We start from the raw sequence: 20208 nt of genomic DNA, 5'->3' as shown, positions 1-20208 counted from the left end.
ATACTACCCTCCACCCAAAAAGAGTGGATAACGGCTAGTCATCTCAGAAATATAAGGATGAGGGGGAGAAAAGTCAGCTCCAGAATACCCATTGTATATAACACATAAACTTCAAAATTAAGTAAATATAATTTGGGGGTGTGCAGTGAAACTTTATACAAACTACAGAATTCAGAATTCGGGTTACAACTAGGTGGAAGGGGGTGGTTGGGCGGAGTGTCTGGAAGAAACATGGAGTGACCTTTCCAGGTGTCAGCAGTGCCGTTACTTACGATGGGGTGTGGGGTACACGAGTGTCTATTTTATTATGTCTTTCCTTTTACATCACTTATATACACTCTGATGTGTATGATTTATTTCACAAAAGTTTTAAGAGCCAGGTCTGTGCCAATCAGTGGTCTGAGAATCACTGTGGACATACACCATTCCCAGGTCACATATTTGTTTTTTAACTTGCTTGGGATGCCAACCTTAATTCACGCAGGAAGATAAAAACTTCCCTTAGTGGCTGCTTTCTAACTTTGTAAAGACTGAAAATTAAACCTGAGATGATGTAGTAAATTAAAACGATAGTGATGTTTTTAGATCAAATTGTATGTGTTAAAGTGTGTTTGATGGCTCGTTTTTAACATTGAAGAGAATTTGGCATATTCATCTCAGATTAGTTTTGTTATTTCAATTAGAAACCTACTAAATAACTCAGTTTAGGATTAAATGGAAAATTTAAGAACATTGTATTAAATGATATTTATTTGTTTTATTATTATTTTTTGATGTGAGGAAAAGAAACCTCAGGTTTTCTGGTTTCTTTTTTTATATTTTGAATTTTATTTTACTTTTTTATACAGCAGGTTCTTATTAGTTATCCATTTTATACATATTAGTGTCCGTATGTAAATGGTATTTCTAAAAGAACTAGAGATTCACCGTGTTTATGAGTTTATTAGATTCACTAGATCAGGTTAAATACTAGAAGAGGTGGCAATTAAAGGGCTTAAAAAGAAAATTAGGGAACAGTTCTCAGAGCTTTCTGAGATGCTCTTCCTGGGTTAGAATCCTCAAATTCGGCTCAAATAAAATTTTCCAATTTTTTCTTTAAAAAAGTTTAATTTAAAAAAATAAAAGATTTAATTTATAAATGCACTTAAAAAAAACAGTGATGCCCTTATGCCTTTTTATGGCAGTAGACGATAAAAAAAAAGATCAGAATTAACTATTTCAGATACTTGCAATGACCAGGGTGGGTATTTGGTAAAGGAAGCAGCAGCAATGTTTTGTAGTTTTCTGGAGGACCAGGAAAAGAGGCCCGTGTGAGCGGGGACTGTGGGAAAATCCTCACAGAAAACCCATCCCTCTGACCAGAGGAACCCAAATAAGATGTCCCTGTGACCTGAATGGTGGCAGTGTGGTTTTTGTTTCGTGTTTTTTTTAATAATTTTTATGGGAGTATAGTTGATTTTAAATGTTGTGTTAGTTTTTGCTGTACAGCAAAACAAATCAGTTATACATACACATATATCCATTCTTTTTTAGATTCTTTTCCCATAGAGGCCGTTACAGACTAACAAGAAGCGTTCCCTGTGCTATACAGTAGGTCCTTACTAGTTACCTATTTTATACATAGTAGTGTGTACATGTCAATCCCAATCTCCCAATTTATCCCTCCCCCTCCCCTTCCCACCGGTAACCATGTTTGTTTTCTACATCTATGACTCTATTTCTGTTTTGTAAATAAGTTCATTGGTACCATTTTTTTAGATTCCACATATAAGTGACATCATATGATATTTGTCTCTGACTTACTTCACTCAGTATGACCATCTCTAGGTCCACGCATGTTGCTGCAAATGGCATTATTTTGTTCTTTTTTATGGCCGAGTAATATCCCATTGTATATATGTACCACATCTTCTTTATCCATTCCTCTGGGGATGGACATTTAGGTTGCTTGGCTATCGTAAATAGTGCTGCAATAAACATCAGGGTGCACGTATCTTTTCAAATTATGGTTTTCTCTGGATATATTCCCAGACCTCCTTCCCCAGCCCCACTCTGCAGCCCTTGGGAATCTCCTTCTGAACAAAAGCAGAGATGGCCAGATGGTTTTTGGTGGTGGGCCTCGCCCCACTCAGGGCCCGTGGGGGGACCATTACTGAGGAAGGCACACGTGACCCCGATGGGCCCCAAGGCTGCTCCCCCTCCCTCCTGAACCCTTAGGAGCCAGGCCGCAAGGCTGGCCACTCGACGGAAACACCTGAGAGTGAGTTTAAGCTTAAGTTTAAAAAAGGAAAAGGCGACAAGTACTTGCCCCCAGACCCATGAAATCAGGAATTCTACAGTAGGGCCCGGGAGTGGGAATTTTTCTGAAGTTCCCCCAGGTGACTCCAAAGTGCACCTCCCAGGCTGAAAACTACTAACAATTTGATTTGCAGCAAGACTCCTTAGACCAAAGGCAACAGTGTCCACCAGCACGGCTGGGCCCAAGCTCTAACGAAGAGAGCACAAAGGCAGCTCCTGTGGTTCCGAGCACCTTCCAACTGCAGACACCATTTATGCCATTTGACTTGGCAAATGCCTTCTGTACAGCAGGACAGGGTGACGATAACTCAGGCCCTTTCAGAGTTATGGAGGGACCCCCTGTGTACAGAACCAGCCTTCACGGTGCTGCAGAACATTGGGAATTCTATTTAAGCTGAAGCTAAATTTTAGTTTCCTCCCTGAATTATTTATTCCTCAAAAAATAAATGGTGAACCCCAGGAGATGGTGGTGACAGTGCGTGTTGCTCAGGAGGGACTTTAAAAATCACTGCTCCAGCTGCTGCAGTAACAAATTCCACAAATAAAATGGCCATCGCAGAGCGCTCACCTCCCATCAGGTCACTTGGCAAGCTGATCTCGCCCCAGAACACGTATGTCACTTTACGCTCGTGGGTGGTTGGTGCCTCCATCTGGAATGAGTGGGAGGCACAGCGAAGCTGATGGTGCCCATGTCCTGGCGGAGCACAGCACATCTGACTGCACCCCCTGAAGCCACTGCTTTTATAACACGAGTTGTACTTTTGTAACCAGCAGTGGTGACCCCCAACTTGGCCATCTATTCCCTGCGCCCCCATTGGCGCCCCGGGAGCTCCTTTCGTGGGTCACTGTTCATCCATCCCTCCTCTCTCACCCGCTCCCCAATCTTAGCCTGGAGGTGAGCGTGCGTTTCTGGACCAAACGTCAACGTGTAACTGACACCACAACTAGCCACAGTGCACCCTGCAACCTTACGGGTAAGATTCCAAGAACAGCTGAGAAGCAAGGAGAGCTGGGGTTGTGGACTGGATGAGAAACCTGAATAAAACAAATCCCCACCAGATAATTGTGGCATAAAATAAATCTAATGGCAGACTAAATGGAGTATCTGGGAAGTACCTTGAACCTTCATTCAAAAACACATAACTCCTAAACCACGTCAGTTTTCTTGTTTCCACTTTTAATTCTGCCATTTTCCCTTAATGTTCAGGTTTTAACAAAGACAACAGGGCTATTGCTTGCAAAATCCCAGCTAGGAATTCAGAGCATAGAACAAATCAAAACTACAGCCGAAAAATTATCAATCTGTACAACTAACTTTAGAAAATAGTTTAGTACAATTTTGTTGTAAAACTCATTTACAGGAGGTTAATCACATGTACTTATCAAATTTCCTCCTGATAATACATGAAAACAAAAACTCAATAAACTATGCATAGTAAATCCAAAGCAAATTATATGCAAAGAAGCAAAACAAATTTTTAAGTACAATATATGCATGTTCAAAGAACTAAGACTGAAAGAAGGCCACTTTCTTTAACGCCAGGGCAAGGACGAAACTAACAGCTGCATTTTTCACCTGCAGTAAGGTTAACCACCAATCAACAACACTGCACTGACAGCCACATCAGGAAAGGCCACACTGTACATATGAAATGCTTCATGCAAATACATACATCAACAGGAACCACCAATCGATTCCAATGCAATGTCAGGTATGACTGTTTCCTGCTGGGAGAGGCTGTCAGGACACAGGCTTGCTCATTACCAGAGATGATGCACTAATTCTCACGTTGCCAGACCAGGTGGAAGGTGGACCGAAAGTGAACACAACGTGTGAGAACAGGCACCAAACTTAACTGGAAATAACATCGTTTGGGTGGGGCAGCAAAGTACGTACGGTGGGGAGCACTTACTTCACGTGTTGTGTGAGCGGAGTGGGAGAAGTTCCTGACCCCAGCTCTTTCCAGCATGCCTCTTCTCTAAGCTTAAAGGTTTTAGATTCTCTACATTGTCACTACAAGTGTCTGCTAAATGAAGCACTTTACCAAGATAGCAGGAAAGTAAACTTAAAGAAACAATGAGCTTTCTTGCCAAAGGCCAGGCAGGAAGCTTACGAAGCCCCTACCCAGAGTGGGGCTCAGCCCGCCTCTGTCAACAGGGAGCAGGGGCTAACTGTGGGGACAGAGCACGTGCTCCCCGAGTGACAGGAGTGTTCAATCCCATCAGCAGAGGTCTGGAAACCAGAGGGAGGGACAAGGGTAACAAAGAAGTAGCATGCTTAAACCTTTGGCAACCAAATGTTTTTTTTTTGAAAGCTCTTAATAACCTGCTTCAGTAGAATTCCTGATGAACACAAAGCCCTTTTTGCTTAAAAAGCAGATGACTGAAAAAGTTTCAAATGGTGAACATTCGTCTTCAGGAATGCATGCTTTCTCCCCCAAATTAACTAGGGCTGCAAAGCATTCACTACAAACCGCTAGTTCAAACAATGGTCAACTGTTACTAACACAGATTCTCAGTCTGTGATACCTCAACATCAGTGTGTGTGCGCTTGGAAAACTGGACTTTGACATTAGGCAGCCCTGCCCTCCATCAAGTCTCTCAAATCACCACCCACCATGGCCACCTCCTTTCACAGAAGCACAACCCCTCTAACCAGATCTTCCACCACAGCGGTGTATTTGCGTCACTTACGATGGTTTCCAAAGATGACAGGCAATCTGTCAACTCTCTCCCTGTTCTCAACTCCCAAGCATTTGCACTCCTCTCCCATCCTTCGCTTTTTAGAGGATGTTTCTCTCCTGCCTAAAATATTGTATCTGGTCTGCCCTAACTGGTTCTCAAGCTGCCTGGTGACCAGTATCCCTTGGGAAGATGTTAAACATCCAGATTTTCATGAATTGGTTTCTCTTGGTGATCCCCAGGCTTCCACAAGCCACCCCAGCACTGCTCCAATACTTGGCAACCACTGGATTTGTAACCCACCAGTTGCAGGAAATTCACAATATGCTGGGGGGATCTGAATGACATTTCAAGAATTATTCTTTCATTTCACATTCTTCTATCTCACGAAGAATGAGAATTTTAGCTAGAGAACTACGTGCTGACTACAATGGGCAGACAAACTCATCACAGAAATGTAACATCCTGTGCCAAGGTGCCTCGTCTAAAAAGGTGCAGGAGTGGAACTTCACCTAACAGAGCTCTGCTTCCCAGGGTCTTGCCCAGGACACTCCAGTTGGTTTAACAGGACTCTGACCCAACGCATTGACTCACTTCTCTCAGGCCACCTGGGCTGTTAAAAACGTCTGTTTGCTACAACAATCTCTGAAAGGAACTGCCCTGCTCCCATCTTTTTTTTTTTTTTTAAATATAAGGTTGGTTCCGTTGAAAATGATTAACATTTTAAGCAGGGGAAAGAAAAGCTGTCTACCAGATTAAATTTTAAGAGGATTCTGTTCTTTGCTATACAAATATACATTCCAACTTTTACAGCATCCTCTTAAAATCCTCCAGTCTGACCTTTCCTACAGAAGAACAAGAGATCAACATTTTAAGTCTTCGACTTCGAGGACATTATTACTGATACACAAATGCCTTCTGAAAGCTTTTGCAACTGACAAAATGTACTGAAGATGACCAAGAGGCCCATGTGTTAGGATACATTTTCTGTTTTCCAACAGCACACAAACTCCTTTAAGGAAAAAAAAATAATCTTATCTGGACAGTCCTACTAGCTGGTCATCTGAAATGTGCAGTAATGCTTGTGGCTGACAGTCTCATTTGGCTCCACTACAAAAGCTTCCTCTTCTTCAAGCTACTGTCCTCCTCCTCCAGTCCCCTCTCGTCCCAGCCTGAGTTCCTCTTTGTGTGGTGGCTCAGAGAGCCACGCCTCTCCTGATCCCCCTTGGTGAAGGCCCTGGTCTCCCTCCTGTGGCTGAGTGCCTCCCCTTCCTGGGCACATCTTCTCTCACTCGTGGAAGTATTGGTACTAGCAGCTGGAGGATCACACTGCATATGAGGTCTGTGGTTGTTCACAGCAGCTCCCTTGGCGGAGGCCTGCTGCCTGATACTGGTCAGATCCTGGTGACTTCCGGGGGAGCCTGGCTCTCCAGAGGGAGGCGTTGCTCCAGGATACCGGGGGCTCGAGGGCTGCAGCTCACAGAGGCACTTCCCTTTGGCTTCACAGCCCAAGCCCATCCTCCTAAGCAGTCGTGGGTCCCGAAGCCAGTCCTGAAGGGGTGACCTTTCAGGGTCCTTTGCAGTAACAGTGACAGTGGCTTCTTTGGACTCAGAGGGTGAGGGGTACAGGGAAGAAGCAAGAGACATCTTGGCAAATTCACTGTCTAGCTTGTTGCTGGGCACTCTGCCCTGGGGTCTGGACACCTCTGGGGTGATAGCAGGAGGGTGAGTCAGACTTCTCTGCAGTACGGGCCTGCGTTTCAGAATCTTCATTGCATCGTGTCTATAGTTTTTGTTGCAAGTCTTAATAATGGCACCACGCTTCTGCGCATCCTGAATCAGGTGGTTCCAATGCTGGTTTTCCTTGAAACAAAGAGAAGGAAGAAAATTACATCCCAAAGAAACACTCATATGCTTGGGAAGCAGAGGTTCCAGCTTTCACTTCTGAACAAATAGTAAGTATACTTTCGTGAACAGATTCTCAAGAATCCATTACTTTTCAGACAAGGCTGAAAGGAAAAATAAGGTCGAATACAAAACTATAAAGCCATGCTGCTAGAACAGAACACTGGGAACCACCTCTAAGAAAGTACTTCCCTCATTTTACCACTGATACTCAGGCCACGTGGTGAATTAGCTGTCATGCAAATCTGTACCAACTGCCAGTAGCCTCATGTAGCTCTTTAATCTTCAATTAAATAAAATTAAAAATTCATTTCCTCAGTTGCACCAGCCACATTTCAAGTGCTCAGCAGACACATGTGACTAGGGTTAGTATCCTGGACAACACAGACACAGAAGGGCTCTGTCATCCCACCAAGTTCCCTTTGACACTGCTGACCCTAGAGTCTTGCCTGTCTCCGGCCAAGGCTAACATTCTGGAAGAGGAAGGCTTGGTTTCAGAAAGCTCTAACTCTTGAGTGCATGCTGACTGTTCTAGAAAGAGGACCACAGCTTGCATCAAATTCCCAAAGGCTTCCCAAACTCCCAAGGGCTAAACCATCTTAATCTGCTGAGATAACTATTCCAAAGATGTCGTCTCACTTGTGTCTCTTTTCTAGAAGAGCTTAAATTATGAAAAGCACATCTAAACGGAAAAACAAAACAAAAACCCAACTCACGCATCTCTCCTCTCTTCCTTTTAGAGTTTCCTCAGCAATAAATTGCTTCTTTACAACCATCAGAACTTGGGCCTCTTTAGACAGAAGAAAGAGAGAGTATGAGGGAGGAAAAAAAGACAGAGACTGAAGGAAAGAGAAGGAAAGGATAGCTCCCCTCATGGGGGCTCCTGCACTATTCATGAAGGTGGGTAAGGGTATAGCAGTGAAGCTGCATACATAGTACTGACCTGCTGTGTGACCTTGGTCAAATCACTTGACCTCTCTGAGCCTGTTTCCTCACTGTAAGGTATGAATAGTATTTTATTTAAATGACTCTAAAATGTGCGTTGAAATAAAATAAAATAAATAAAATGCACTTTATTTTCACATTCTACCATTTCTGACTTTAGGGTGCCTCTAGGCCAGACAGCAGTTTCCATGTATGTAATCCTGGAGGAATTCATGGCTGGGCGACTACAACCGCTTGACTTTTAGTCAACAAACCACTTCTAAAAAGAATGAGTCCTGGCTCTTGCCTGAAAAATCTTTCCACAGACATCCTCTGATAAGACAAGAAAGTACCAGCACTACAACTTGGAGAATGGAGATCAGAAGTTGGAAAAAACCCCGGGACCACAGTGGGGCCCTCTCATGACATGCCTCTGACTGCACAGGGAATGGTTCGAGCATCAGCAAGGGTACATGGGATGGTGAATTGGGACGACCAGAGTGTTAGTCTGAGAGTGAGATGCTTTCAGGGGTATCTTAGTCTACCTATTTTGCTGTTTTTCCTAGGTATGAACAAGAGTGATATGACACTGGGTTGGCCAAAAAGTTCATTCAGATGCTACAGAAAAGAAACAAATGAACCTTCTGGCCAACCCAATAAAAATCTGTCTAAAGTCTAAAAGAGTTCTTTCAGTCACTATAAGACAAAAATTCTAAGTGAAAATAAAGTGTCACAGTTCAATAGTGGAGCATAAAATAATGACGCACATTATATAACTATTGGCTTCTTGGATTTGATAAACTATGGTGGCAATGCAGACCTCACAGGGCCTTTTAAAGTAAGTCACGTAAATCAAGTGCACGGTACGGTGACCGCATGCATCAGGAAGGTGCATGTAAGCAGTACCAGGCTCAGATCTCCCTGACTCAGGAGAGCTCTTGAGAGTCCTACCCTGTGGCTGGAAAGCAGATGTAAAGCAGATGGCCTTGCTGCTATTTCTGCCAATTCTACTGCACCTAAACTTGCTGTTTAATCCAATCCCTAGATCACAAAAACAGTTCTGAGAAGGGGCTATTAGTCTTGATTTCTCAGAGGAAACCGAGTGCCTTAATCACTGATTCTATCTCCATAAGGGAAACTGGGCTGAAAAACCAAAAAAAAAAAAAAAAAAAAAAAAGAGGCTAGGGAAGGGGGAAGCCCAAGGACAAATACGCAAGTTGGATTGCGAAGTCCAAATGATAAACTGGAAGTTTTTCTACTCTGTTCTGTCGGTCTCTTTTTGCCACACTGGCTTCCCAGAGTGAAGATAATAACGTCTATACTGCAGCTAGACGTCAGTGGTCTTCAAATCTGCGTGACGGTGACTCTGGGGCTCACAGAGACTTACTCGGGGGGATGTGAGCACGTTTTCTGGGAATCAATTTCCAAACCTCAGCTTCCAAACCCCAGTTCCCTATGTCCTCCTGGGGCTTTTCTGCCCTTCCACTCCATCCTTCACAACCACAAGTCTCACCTGTCCCAAATCTGACCACAGGGCACACAGCTAGGGGAGGTAAACATGCCTGGGTGTCAAATAGAGGGGGTGGTAAACAGAGGGGTGCCCATGAAGGCTCCTGCAATCAGGGCATCTAAGAGACACAACTCTATAAACATTTTACTTTTCGGGTTTGAACATTATCAAAATTCAACTGTGTGAAAAGAGTAATTGTTAATATGTTACTCAACTGACAAGATATCATTTGTTAATACTCAGATCCTTATGGTCACAGGAAAAATATATTTTTTTAAAAAACTCTTCGAGGTAACTATACATTCATAGGAAGTTACCAAAACAGTCCAGAGGTTCCACACACCCTTCACACAGTTTCCCCAAATCGTTATGAAAACCAATTCTTTAAATTTTCAAATTTACATGTAAAGTTTTTGTGGCAGAAAAGCCTAATAGTCATATTAACAGAAAGCCTTTTAATTATGAAAATATATAAACTACCCCCACTGAATTTTATCCTAAACAGTATAAATGGCAATTCAATTTTAAAGAGCAGAAAGAATAGCACTGCTCTCTATTCCACTGGATATATTTAAGAGTGGCATAATGGATTTATTTTTAATAGCTTTCTTTTAAAATGTCAAATATTTACAATACATTAGAAACAAAGTCTTTATCAACACTTAACGATGAAACATTTTCAATATAAACTTAAAAGCGGAGGATACACAGCTTTTAAACATTCTTTCAAGGGGGTACACAAACAACAAAGGTTGAAGACCACAAATCTAGGTAAGAGCTGAATGAGAAAGACTGTATTTGGGCGCCCTCTGGTGGAACTAACCAAAACAGGGGAAAATCCTACTGAGTTGGCACCTCTCCTGAGATAAAACAATGACTCTGTTATATACAGAAATTAGAGAAACTGAGTTATTACACCTAATGAGGCAGGCAAATACATGCTTTATCTAGCTGTGGTTCACCAAATTAAGCTGTACTATTACTATTTGTCGACTACACATGTAAACTTGCCCCTCCTTCTACAGGAGTATCTGTACGCATGGATGAGCTCTGATGCCACTCACCCCTCAAGGGAAACAGCAAGCAGTGCTGCTCTAAGTGCCAAGACAGAAATGAAGATCCAAGCACTTTCCTGCAAATTCCCCCTCTCTCTGGCATTAAGCTAGGCTAATAGCCACATTTACTGAGTGTTTACTAAGTGCTAACCCATCTTCTAGCACTTTACATATATGGGTTTACATGTCTTCTTAACAATTCTACGATGTAGATACAATTTTTTTAAAGCTCATCTTGAGAGTACACTACAGATACCTGGGTCTTGGGCTAAGAAAGGGTGAGCGGTTTAGGCATTATAAAAGCTCCCAGGAAGAAGCTGCTGGAGGACAAAACAACCAGTGGGAAGAGGCTCATTATTGTTTGTAGCCTCAAAATCATTTCCACTTTGATGAAAAATAAAAACAAAACCTCAACCCGGTATCAGTCATCATGAGCAAACTCTGGAGTTCCCCGGTCCTCTAGAATGTACCTACCATCAGGGTCCTCAAATGTCCCAGGATGAAGAGGCTGTACTTGGCTCGTGTGATGGTGACATTCAATCTCTGCAAACTTGCCAGAAACCTAAGCAATAGAAGGAAAAAAAAAGAGTTACTTCTTTCTTCAGAAAGACTCGGCATGTCAGTGTAGGTGAGACACAGGCATTTCAGACAGCTTTTCTTGGGCTCCTGCTTTAAGCTCGTGGTGCAGGACCCGACACAGAAGCAATTCCCATTAAGGACAGCAAACAAACAAGAGGCCCAGTGCTTTCCTTCAAAGTGATGCATCTGTCTGTCGATTTCCTATTTTGACTTGGATGAGATATTGGAAATTTTAATGGTATGATTTTTAAGCCTTCAAAGATCCTAAAAATATGATAGTAGATCAATTATGACACATACCATGGAGAGGAGCATGCCCCTGCAAAATATACTGGATTCAATAATCTGTTTCACTCTTATCAAGTGAAACAACAGATTCACACTGTGACATGGGTTAATACACAAGGTACCAAGAGAAGCAGACCTAACAGTGGATCAACTTCACAACTTAAAAAAGAAACCTTCATGATATTACTCAATTTTTTATAAAAGAAAATAGAGCAAATGATGGTATTCTCTAACAGTGATTAAAAAGATCTAACTCTGGATCATAAACAAGCAAAGAATCAATGATGACAGTTACCCACCCAATTGAGCCTTGCATGGCATTTGCTCTGACACATGTAACAATAATACAGTCTTTCTCACGACCCTGGAAGGCATCCACGGTATCTACTTCTGCTGGCCTATTTACGAAGAGAGAAACATATTTGCTGAAAAAAGATAATTATTAAATATACATATTTATACAGTAGTATTTCTTACTTTTGTAGTGCTATCTTTTAAAACTGGAGTAGAATTCACATAACACAGAATTCACCATTTTAAAGCACACCATTTGGTGGTGTTGAGTCCATTCACTACAGTGTGCAGTCATCACCGCTATCTAATTTCATAGCATGTCCATCACCCAGGAGAGAAGCCCTGTGCCTATCAGCCATCAGTCTCTATCTCCCCCTCCCCAGGCCCTGGCAACCACTAATCTACTGTCTGTCTCTATGGACTTTTCTACATGGGAAATTTCATATAAATGGAATCATAAAATATGGGACCTTTTGTGTTGGGCTTCCTTCACCTAGCATAATGTTTTCAAGGTTCATCCGTGTCGTAGACTGGTAACAGTACTTCATTCCTTCCACGACTGACTATTCGCTTGTACAGATACACAATTTACTTCTTACCTAGGTACCATTTTGGGACATTTGGGTTGTTTCCACTTTTTGACTATCATGAATAATGCTGCTACGAACATTCATGTACAAGCTTTTGTGTGAACCCTTTCTCAATTCTTTCAGGTATGTACCTAGGAGTGGAATTGCTGGGTCACGTGGTAATTCTATGTTCAACTTTAGGAGGAACTGCCAAACTGTTTTCTGCAGTTTCTCATCAGCAATGTGTAAGTATTCTAATTTCTCCACATCCCTTCCAAAACTTGTTATTTTTTTTTTTTTTGTAATGATAGTCATCTTGGTGGGTGTGAAATGATATCTCCTCACTGTGGTTTTGATCTGCATTTCCCTCATGACAAATGATGTGGAGCAGCTTTTCATGTGCCTGTTGGATTTCTGTTTATCTTCTTTTGAGAAATGCTCTTCACATCCCTTGCCCGCTTAAAAAGTTAGATTATCATTTTATTAAGTTGTATGAGTTCTTTATATATGCTGGATATGACTTGTCAGATAAATATTTTGCTTAAAAAGTTAGATTATCATTTTATTAAGTTGTATGAGTTCTTTATATATGCTGGATATGACTTGTCAGATAAATATTTTGCAAGTATTTTCTCCCACTCTGTGTGTTGTCTTTTCACTCTTTTGATAGTGTGTCCTTTGAAACACATAAGTTTTTAGTTTTTATGAAGGCCAATTTACTTCTCCTTTGGTTACTGGTGCCTGGGTATCATATCTAAGAATCTGTTGCCTAATCTGAGGTCATATAAATTTACCTTTGTTTCCTTGTAAGTTTTATAGTTTTGTCTCTTAGACTCAGAGCACTCATTCATTTTGAGTTAATTACTCTATACAGTGTGAGACAGGGGTCTAAATTCATTCTTTTGTGGGTGGATATCCAGTTATTCCAGCACCATTTGTTGAAAAACTATTATTACCCCAATGAGTAGGCTTGGCACCCTTGTTGAATATCAACTGGCCATGAATGTATGGATTGATTTCTGGAATCTCACTTCTATTCTATTGGTCTATATATGTCTACCCTTATGACAGTACCAGTGTTGATAGCTTTGTAGTAAATTTTGAAAGAGGGAAGTGTGAGCCCTCCAACACTGTTCTCTGTCAAGCTATTTAGGGTCTCTTGCACTTCCATGTGAATTTTAGAATAAGCTTGTCCATTTCTGTAAAAGAAGGTAGCTGGAATTTTGACAGAGGTAACAATGAATCTGTAGATCAACCTGGGGAATGGTGCCATCTTAACAATATTAAGTCTTCCGATCCATGGACATGAAATGTCTTTACATTTATCTAGTACTTTAAATTCTTTCAACAACGTTTTGTCCTTCTGTGTATGAGCTCACACTTCTTTGGTTACATTTACTCCGAAGTATTTTGTTCTTTATGATGCTAGTGTAAATTGAATTTTAAGAAATTTTCCTTTTCAGACTTCTCTAGAGTGTAAAGAAATACAACTGATTTTTGTATACTGATCTTGTACCTTACAACTCTGCTGAACTTGTTTATAAGGACCAGTAGTTTGCATAGATTTTTTTAAGTTTTTCTAGATGTAAGAGTATGCCGTTTGTTTTTTGCTGTAGTTGTTGTTAGTTTTTTTTGTGTGTGTGTTTTTTTTTTTTTTTGGTTTTTGGATTTTTTGTGGCCACACAGCATGCAGGATCTTAGTTCCCTGACCAGGGATCAAACCCATGCCCCCTGCGGTGGAAGCATGGTGTCTTAACCAGTGGACCACCAGGCAAGTCCCAGATTATGCCATTTGTTAAGAGACACTTTTACTACTTCTTTTCCAATATGGATGCCATTTATTTCCTTTTCTTGCTTAATTGCTCTGCATAGAACTTCTAATACAGTGCTGCACAGAAGTAGTGCAAGTAGAGAGAGTAGAGAGTGGCATCCTTCCTCATCATAGGGGGAAAGCTTTCAATCTTAGCATCAAGTATGATGTGTTAGCTGTGGGTTTTTCATAGATGCTCTTTATTAGGTTGAGGAAGTTCCCTTCTCTTCCTAGTTTGTTGAGTATCTTTATCATGAAAGGTTGCTGCATTCAGTCACATGTCTTTTCCACATTTATTCAGATGATCACCATCATGTGGGGTTTCCCCCTTTAATACGGTATATCACACTGACTGATTTTCATATGTTGAACCAACCTTGCATTCCTGAGATAAATTCCACTTGGCTGTGGTAAATAATCCTTTTAATATGCTGTTGAGTTCAGCTGCCATTATTTTGTTGAGAACTTCTGCATCCATATTCATAAAGGATATTGGTCCATAGTTTTCTTTTCTGGTGATGTCTCCATGGCTTTGGTATCAGGGTAATAATGGCCCCATAAAATGAGTTAGAAAGTGTTCCCTTCTATTTTTTGGAAGCATTTGCATAGGACTGGTGCTAATTCTTAATGTTGGACAGAATTCACCTGTGAAGCCTGATCCTCTGTTTTTCTCTGTTGGAAAGTGATTACTAACTCACTCTTTTTACATTTAATAGGTCTATCCAAAGTTTCTGGCTTTTCCTAGAGTCAATTTTGGTACTTTGTGTGTTTCTAGGTGCAGAAACTTTTGAGTTAATGGATTTCTAATATTTAATTTTTTTATTTTACTGTTGAGGCATAAAGGAGACAAAAACATGATCTTCACCCTATACATGAAGGCACTAAAAGGGTTAAATAATTTATTGTAAGTGAAAATGTGAATACATGATTCTCAGTAGAGTTAGAATTCAGATAACAAGTCATCCAACTAAAGGTAAAGGCCTGAAGAATTTCTCAGTCACTTCCATTGTCAAGTGTAACGGTGATGACATTTGAACTGGCAGGAGGCACTCCATCTGCAGGGGCTACACGTGTAACCACACTCCCTCCCAGCACAAGTCTATGGAGCCAGGGTCCTAGTCTCCTTGTTCTATACTACCAGGGTCTAAGACCACTCCCTAGAGTTAAGTTTCCTTTGCTTCTTTCCTTCTATCCCCTCTTTCTTCTTTTTAATTCAACAGAAAAACTCAAAATCTCTGTAAAAATAGAGATGCCTCACCCTTTTCTATCAAACTCTTTGTCCAAATCCTTCTGAATCATCGTCTTCTGAGCCTTGTAATGGGTTATTATGCCAATGTTTCGGAAAGTAACATCCCTTCTTCTGTCTTTCATAAGTTTAATTATTTCCATTACCAGTTTTATTTCTTGAACATTTACATATGAGCTAAATAAGATGAAAACAAAAAAATACAACACATCAAAACTAATAGCAGTCCAATTGCTAAGTTAAGTTCCACTTGGTTTTCCACTACAGTAAAGGGTACATAGGTAGGTTTCATCTTTATTCAGTCAGCAGTGATTCAAAGAGGCTGTTATAATGACCATTAATATTGTACATATGAATAAATATAAAAATAACTGCCCAGTGAAACACAAAGTTGTAGGAGAGAAAAGTGGTTCGAGTTACGTGATGTTAAGGCACCAGTTTCTTCACTTATTAAAACAGGGATAGCCACAGTGAGAACGAAAGTATTCATAATAATAATGAAGATATGACTAATGAATAGCTAACATTAAGGATTGACTATCTTCCCAACACTGAGAAAAGTGCTTCAGATGTACTACCTTCCTGCATTCCCCACCACAGGTCATGCAGATCATGCACCACATGACCGAGAGGATGGCAGCCACACGGACTAAATGTGACCCGGCTCCCAGAGATGAACAAACACGGGGCCCTACAGCAGGATCACGTCCTCTGTCCTTGCTGGCCTCATCCTGCACTCCCAACTCATCTCCTGAACTACAATGCGTTCCCTCATCACCATACCAAATGCAACATGTGTGCACACTGGGGGATGCCCTGCACGCGCAACTTTATTCCCGAGGCTACCTTATCTGTCTCACTTTAAAGCCTTAAATATTCACTATTCTAATTTCAAGACTTACTATACGGACAAGCCAGTCAGCTAGCTTTCTTTTCCATACCTGAAAGCTTTATTTGGTCACCTCTCAGGCCAACTCTCTTCCCGTGAACATCCATCTCCATAATACTTATGCGGTAAACTCTCAATCCCCTGCTCCATTCCAACAGACACCACTACAACTTCCACAGTCCCTCTGGAATAGCAACCCCCCAGCCAACTGCTCCGTATTTCTAACTTCTTCACTGAGGGGCCCCTCCTTCCACCACTATTAACTAATATCTTATTCTCATGGAGGACACCACTTGCTTTGCAGCTCTCTCTTGACACAGAGGTGGAATTTCTATTTCTTCATACGTCATGATGCAGGGGTGGCATTTCTATCTGTGCTAACAAATGCAGCCTCCGGGCTCCTCCTCCTTTATTCTCTCACAAGAAGCCCCGGCTCCTCTGAGGTGCTTGCTAATTAGCAACCACTGCTCCTTTTGTGCTGTCATTCACAAACCACCTGATTCACAATCCAACATGCTGGAAGTATTGTCCACCCTCTGCCTCACACCTTGATTCAACTGTATCTGTACTTATCCGTCACAATACTTAACCCAACTGGAACCATTAATCACCACGGTGATGGCCTGGTTAATGTCTGTCTCGCCTGTTAGACCACAGCAGCCTTGCACTGGGGCCACGTCTGTTTTACTCACAGCTGGGATCTCAGCATGGATCTACTGAAGTGCTGACCGCATTTTAGGTAACATAACCCCCATTACCCAGTTAAGAAAAAAAAATCAAGACTGAAATATATAAAGACATCATTAATTTATGATTGAAAAGGTGAAGTTATCAACCCAGCTAAAAGAAAATGATTGTGCACTGGCACTAGGCAGAGAGATTTATATGGAAAGTATTTTGAATTTAAATATGAACAGAAACAATACAAAAATTCTGGGACCATCAGTGGGGACTGAAGAAAAAGGAGAACTTACTCATTATCCCGCTTTTCTGAACCATCTTCAACATCAAACACGAGCTAGGGTTGAAATGGCCAGTCAGATGAACACCGAATGGTCTCTGTCATTCTACAAAAGAGCAGCCACCATTTAGAATGCAAGTCAAATTACAAGAGAAAATGTTTTAGAATTATTATTACTATTTGTTCTTTCTGTGGAAGAGAGCAAGGGAAAGTTAAGAGGACAAGAAGGACCTTCTTTTTAAATAAAATTAAATACTTGTAAATAACATATTTTAGTGAGAGGTAGCAGGTGAATTTCATTTCTATTCTAGTACTAGGGAGAATGACCCATGTAAATTAAAATATAACAATCATGATTGGAAAGTTACTCATAATACAGTAAGTGAAAAAAGCATGCTACAGTATACTATGTAGAGCATGGTGTGCTTTTTTCCTCCAAAAAAAGGAGAAAAAGTAAAAAAAAAAGATGTGCATAGTACAAGGACTGGAAGTAGATATAACAAAATGTTACCAGTGATTACTTCTGGGTAGTATCAATAGGGGTTGGGTTTATCCCTTTCTTTTCATTTATCTGCATTTGCTACAATCAATAGGACTTTTGTAATTAAAATTATTAAACCTTTGTGTTTTTAATAACAAGACCTAAAAGCACAACAAAAGAGCTATTCTTCCTAAGCAGCCAAACCTACAAATAAAACAGGTGAACATGCAATGAACAGAGCTCACCTATTTGTTTTCAAGTTCCTGTTATAAATGTAATTAGAAGGGAAGAGACATATGTCTGGGTGCATCCTGTACTGAATGGTGAGCTGTAAGACAGGCAGCCTGCCAATCACGTTGTGCTCCACGTTCTCTTCCAGAAGGTTGTAGAAGCGGGCCATCATCGACTGGTCATAGCCATACTCCTGGGCCTTCTGAAAGGAGAAAAACAAAACAATAATCTGCAAGAATTCATGTGTACTTTTCCCACTATTAAAAAAAACAATCACTGAGCTCTCAAATGTACAAGGTATTACCAACAACCAAAGATTCAGAGAGAGAAGATATTTCCGACTCCAGCCCTAGAAAAGTCATGTAGCTTGACTACAAAAGTTAAGGTATTTTCCCCTTATTTAGAAAACCCACATACTGCTTATGAACGAGATGTGATCTTGTGAATGACCACAACTGTCGCTATTTTGGTGCTAACAGGGGTCACCTGAAAGAATCAATGATAAAAGCAGCAAAGAACTGTAACACAGATTTTAACAATTATTTCTGGGCTATGCTATCACAACTAGAAATAATGAATGCCATTGTAAATAAGCCTCTGAAAGACCACTTTCTTCATCCATCCATCATATACCAAGCAGCTAAAATTTGGGGCGCTGTCAGTCTACAGTGAAGATCAAATGTCACAGAGCTTACATTCTAGTGGAGGACACAGGCAACTAAGTTGATTTCATAAATCCAAGAAAGGGTTACAAACTTGTGATCTGAAACACAGTGACTTAATTGCCAAACGAAGAAAACTGTCTTAATGTTATCACGGTCGTGCCTTGGGATATACTTTTCAATGGTAGCATCATATCAAGATTCAAAAAGTATTACGTCTTAAATAATCTAGAAGCAAAAAATGTGCTCTGGAAAACCCACTAGGATGATGCAATCTTTATGAGTGACGTTGACAATATGAGCGTTGAAGATGTATGTGCAAAGTTTTAATAAACCTGTTTCACAAACTATCAGAGTGGAGAAAACAGGAGTTACTTCTTATTTATATTAGTTATATATGTGATTATTTACATATGTGATATTAAATAGGTTTCTATAATTAAAGAGAATATTTTTAGTAGACATTTGGCAATTTCATTTATACCCCCCAAAGTTTATCTATTCAAGTTAGCTAAAAAAACTCATTTATTTCACTCTGGGGAAAAAGAAAATGGTTTATATGAGGTAACACATCTACTTCCAGAAAAAAAAACTGAGTCCATCCTACAAAATGATGGAGATTTTTATGTTTTGACATGAACATATATCCCTGATCTATTTACTGACTGGAAAAAAAGGTAATTTGGTACAGACTGATTCTTCCACCTTTAAACAAGGTCAAAACCTACATACAGGGCTTCCCTGGTGGCACAGTGGTTGAGAGTCTGCCTGCCGATGCAGGACCCAAGGGTTCGAGCCCTGGTCTGGTAAGATCCCACATGCCACGGAGCAGCTGGCCCCATGAGCCACAATTACTGAGCCTGCGCGTCTGGAGCCTGTGCTCCGCAACAAGAGAGGCCGCGATAGTGAAAGGCCCGCGCACCGTGATGTGGAGTGGCCCCCAGTTGCCACAACTAGAGAAAGCCCCGACACAGAAACGAAGATCCAACACAGCCATAAATTAAAAAAAAAAAAACCTACATACATATACACAAATTTATACATTCCCTATAGCCATCTGACATTCTGAATCTAGTAACTTATTTACTGTCTGTTACCCACTAGAATGTCAGCTTCATGAGGGCAAGAATATTTTTTTTTCTTTGTGGTATGCGGGCCTCTCACTGTTGTGGCCTCTCCCGCTGCGGAGCACAGGCTCCGGACACACAGCCTCAGCAGTCATGGCTCAGCCGCTCCGTGGCTTGTGGGATCTTCCCGGACTGGGACACGAACCCGTGTCCCCTGCATCGGCAGGTGGACTCTCAACCACTGTGCCACCAGGGAAGCCAGAGGCCAGGGATTTTTGTCAATTGTCGTCACTGTAATGACGCCAGAACTTAAAAACAGTGCTTGAATTAGCCTGGCAGTCAATGAACACAGACTGAAAAAAAGTCAACACACACATGCCCACAAACTGTTCAAATACTCACTAAACTGTTCATAGTACTTATCCCTAGGGTTAGAAAGGCATGCTGAGAAAATTAACTTTGTAATTATTTTCTGAATCTTCTCAATAAGCCTCTATTATTTTTGCAACAATAAGAAAAGCCCAAGTGGATTTTTCTCATTTCTGCTGTTTTTAATCAATCACCAAAGGAGACAGTGAAGTTGAGGCCTATCGACAACCCATTTCACTAACCACGTGCTAAGGCCCTTCAGGAAGTTATATCAGTAGGTTTCTGAAATACTGCAACTATTCAAAGAATGCAGGGCAGAGCTGGCTCCTCCTAGGTCTCCACAAGCAGAACCCCCCACAGCAGCTCTGTCCTATGGACAAGGTTTTCA

At 41.0% G+C, this 20208-nt stretch overlaps 1 pseudogene across 1 annotated transcript in view; it reads right to left on the bottom strand.

Moving 5' to 3' along the window:
- Nucleotides 1-6051: 6051 nt before the first annotated feature.
- LOC308610063 (putative helicase senataxin) overlaps nucleotides 6052-20208 on the bottom strand; it is a 70747-nt pseudogene continuing 56590 nt past the window's right edge. Inside the window, exons 21-26 of the transcript in view lie at nucleotides 17737-17924; nucleotides 17024-17116; nucleotides 15173-15337; nucleotides 11541-11639; nucleotides 10849-10936; nucleotides 6052-6843 (exon numbers count right to left, since the gene is read on the bottom strand). The product of the transcript in view is annotated as a putative helicase senataxin (transcript). The remainder of the gene's footprint in view (nucleotides 6844-10848; nucleotides 10937-11540; nucleotides 11640-15172; nucleotides 15338-17023; nucleotides 17117-17736; nucleotides 17925-20208) is intronic.

Source organism: Mesoplodon bidens, assembly GCF_964165515.1.
Source record: "Mesoplodon bidens genome assembly, contig: HAP1_SCAFFOLD_383, whole genome shotgun sequence".
NCBI lineage: Eukaryota > Metazoa > Chordata > Mammalia > Artiodactyla > Ziphiidae > Mesoplodon > Mesoplodon bidens.
Note: the sequence above shows the minus strand (reverse complement) of the source record. Positions and strands in the feature narration are given on the sequence as shown.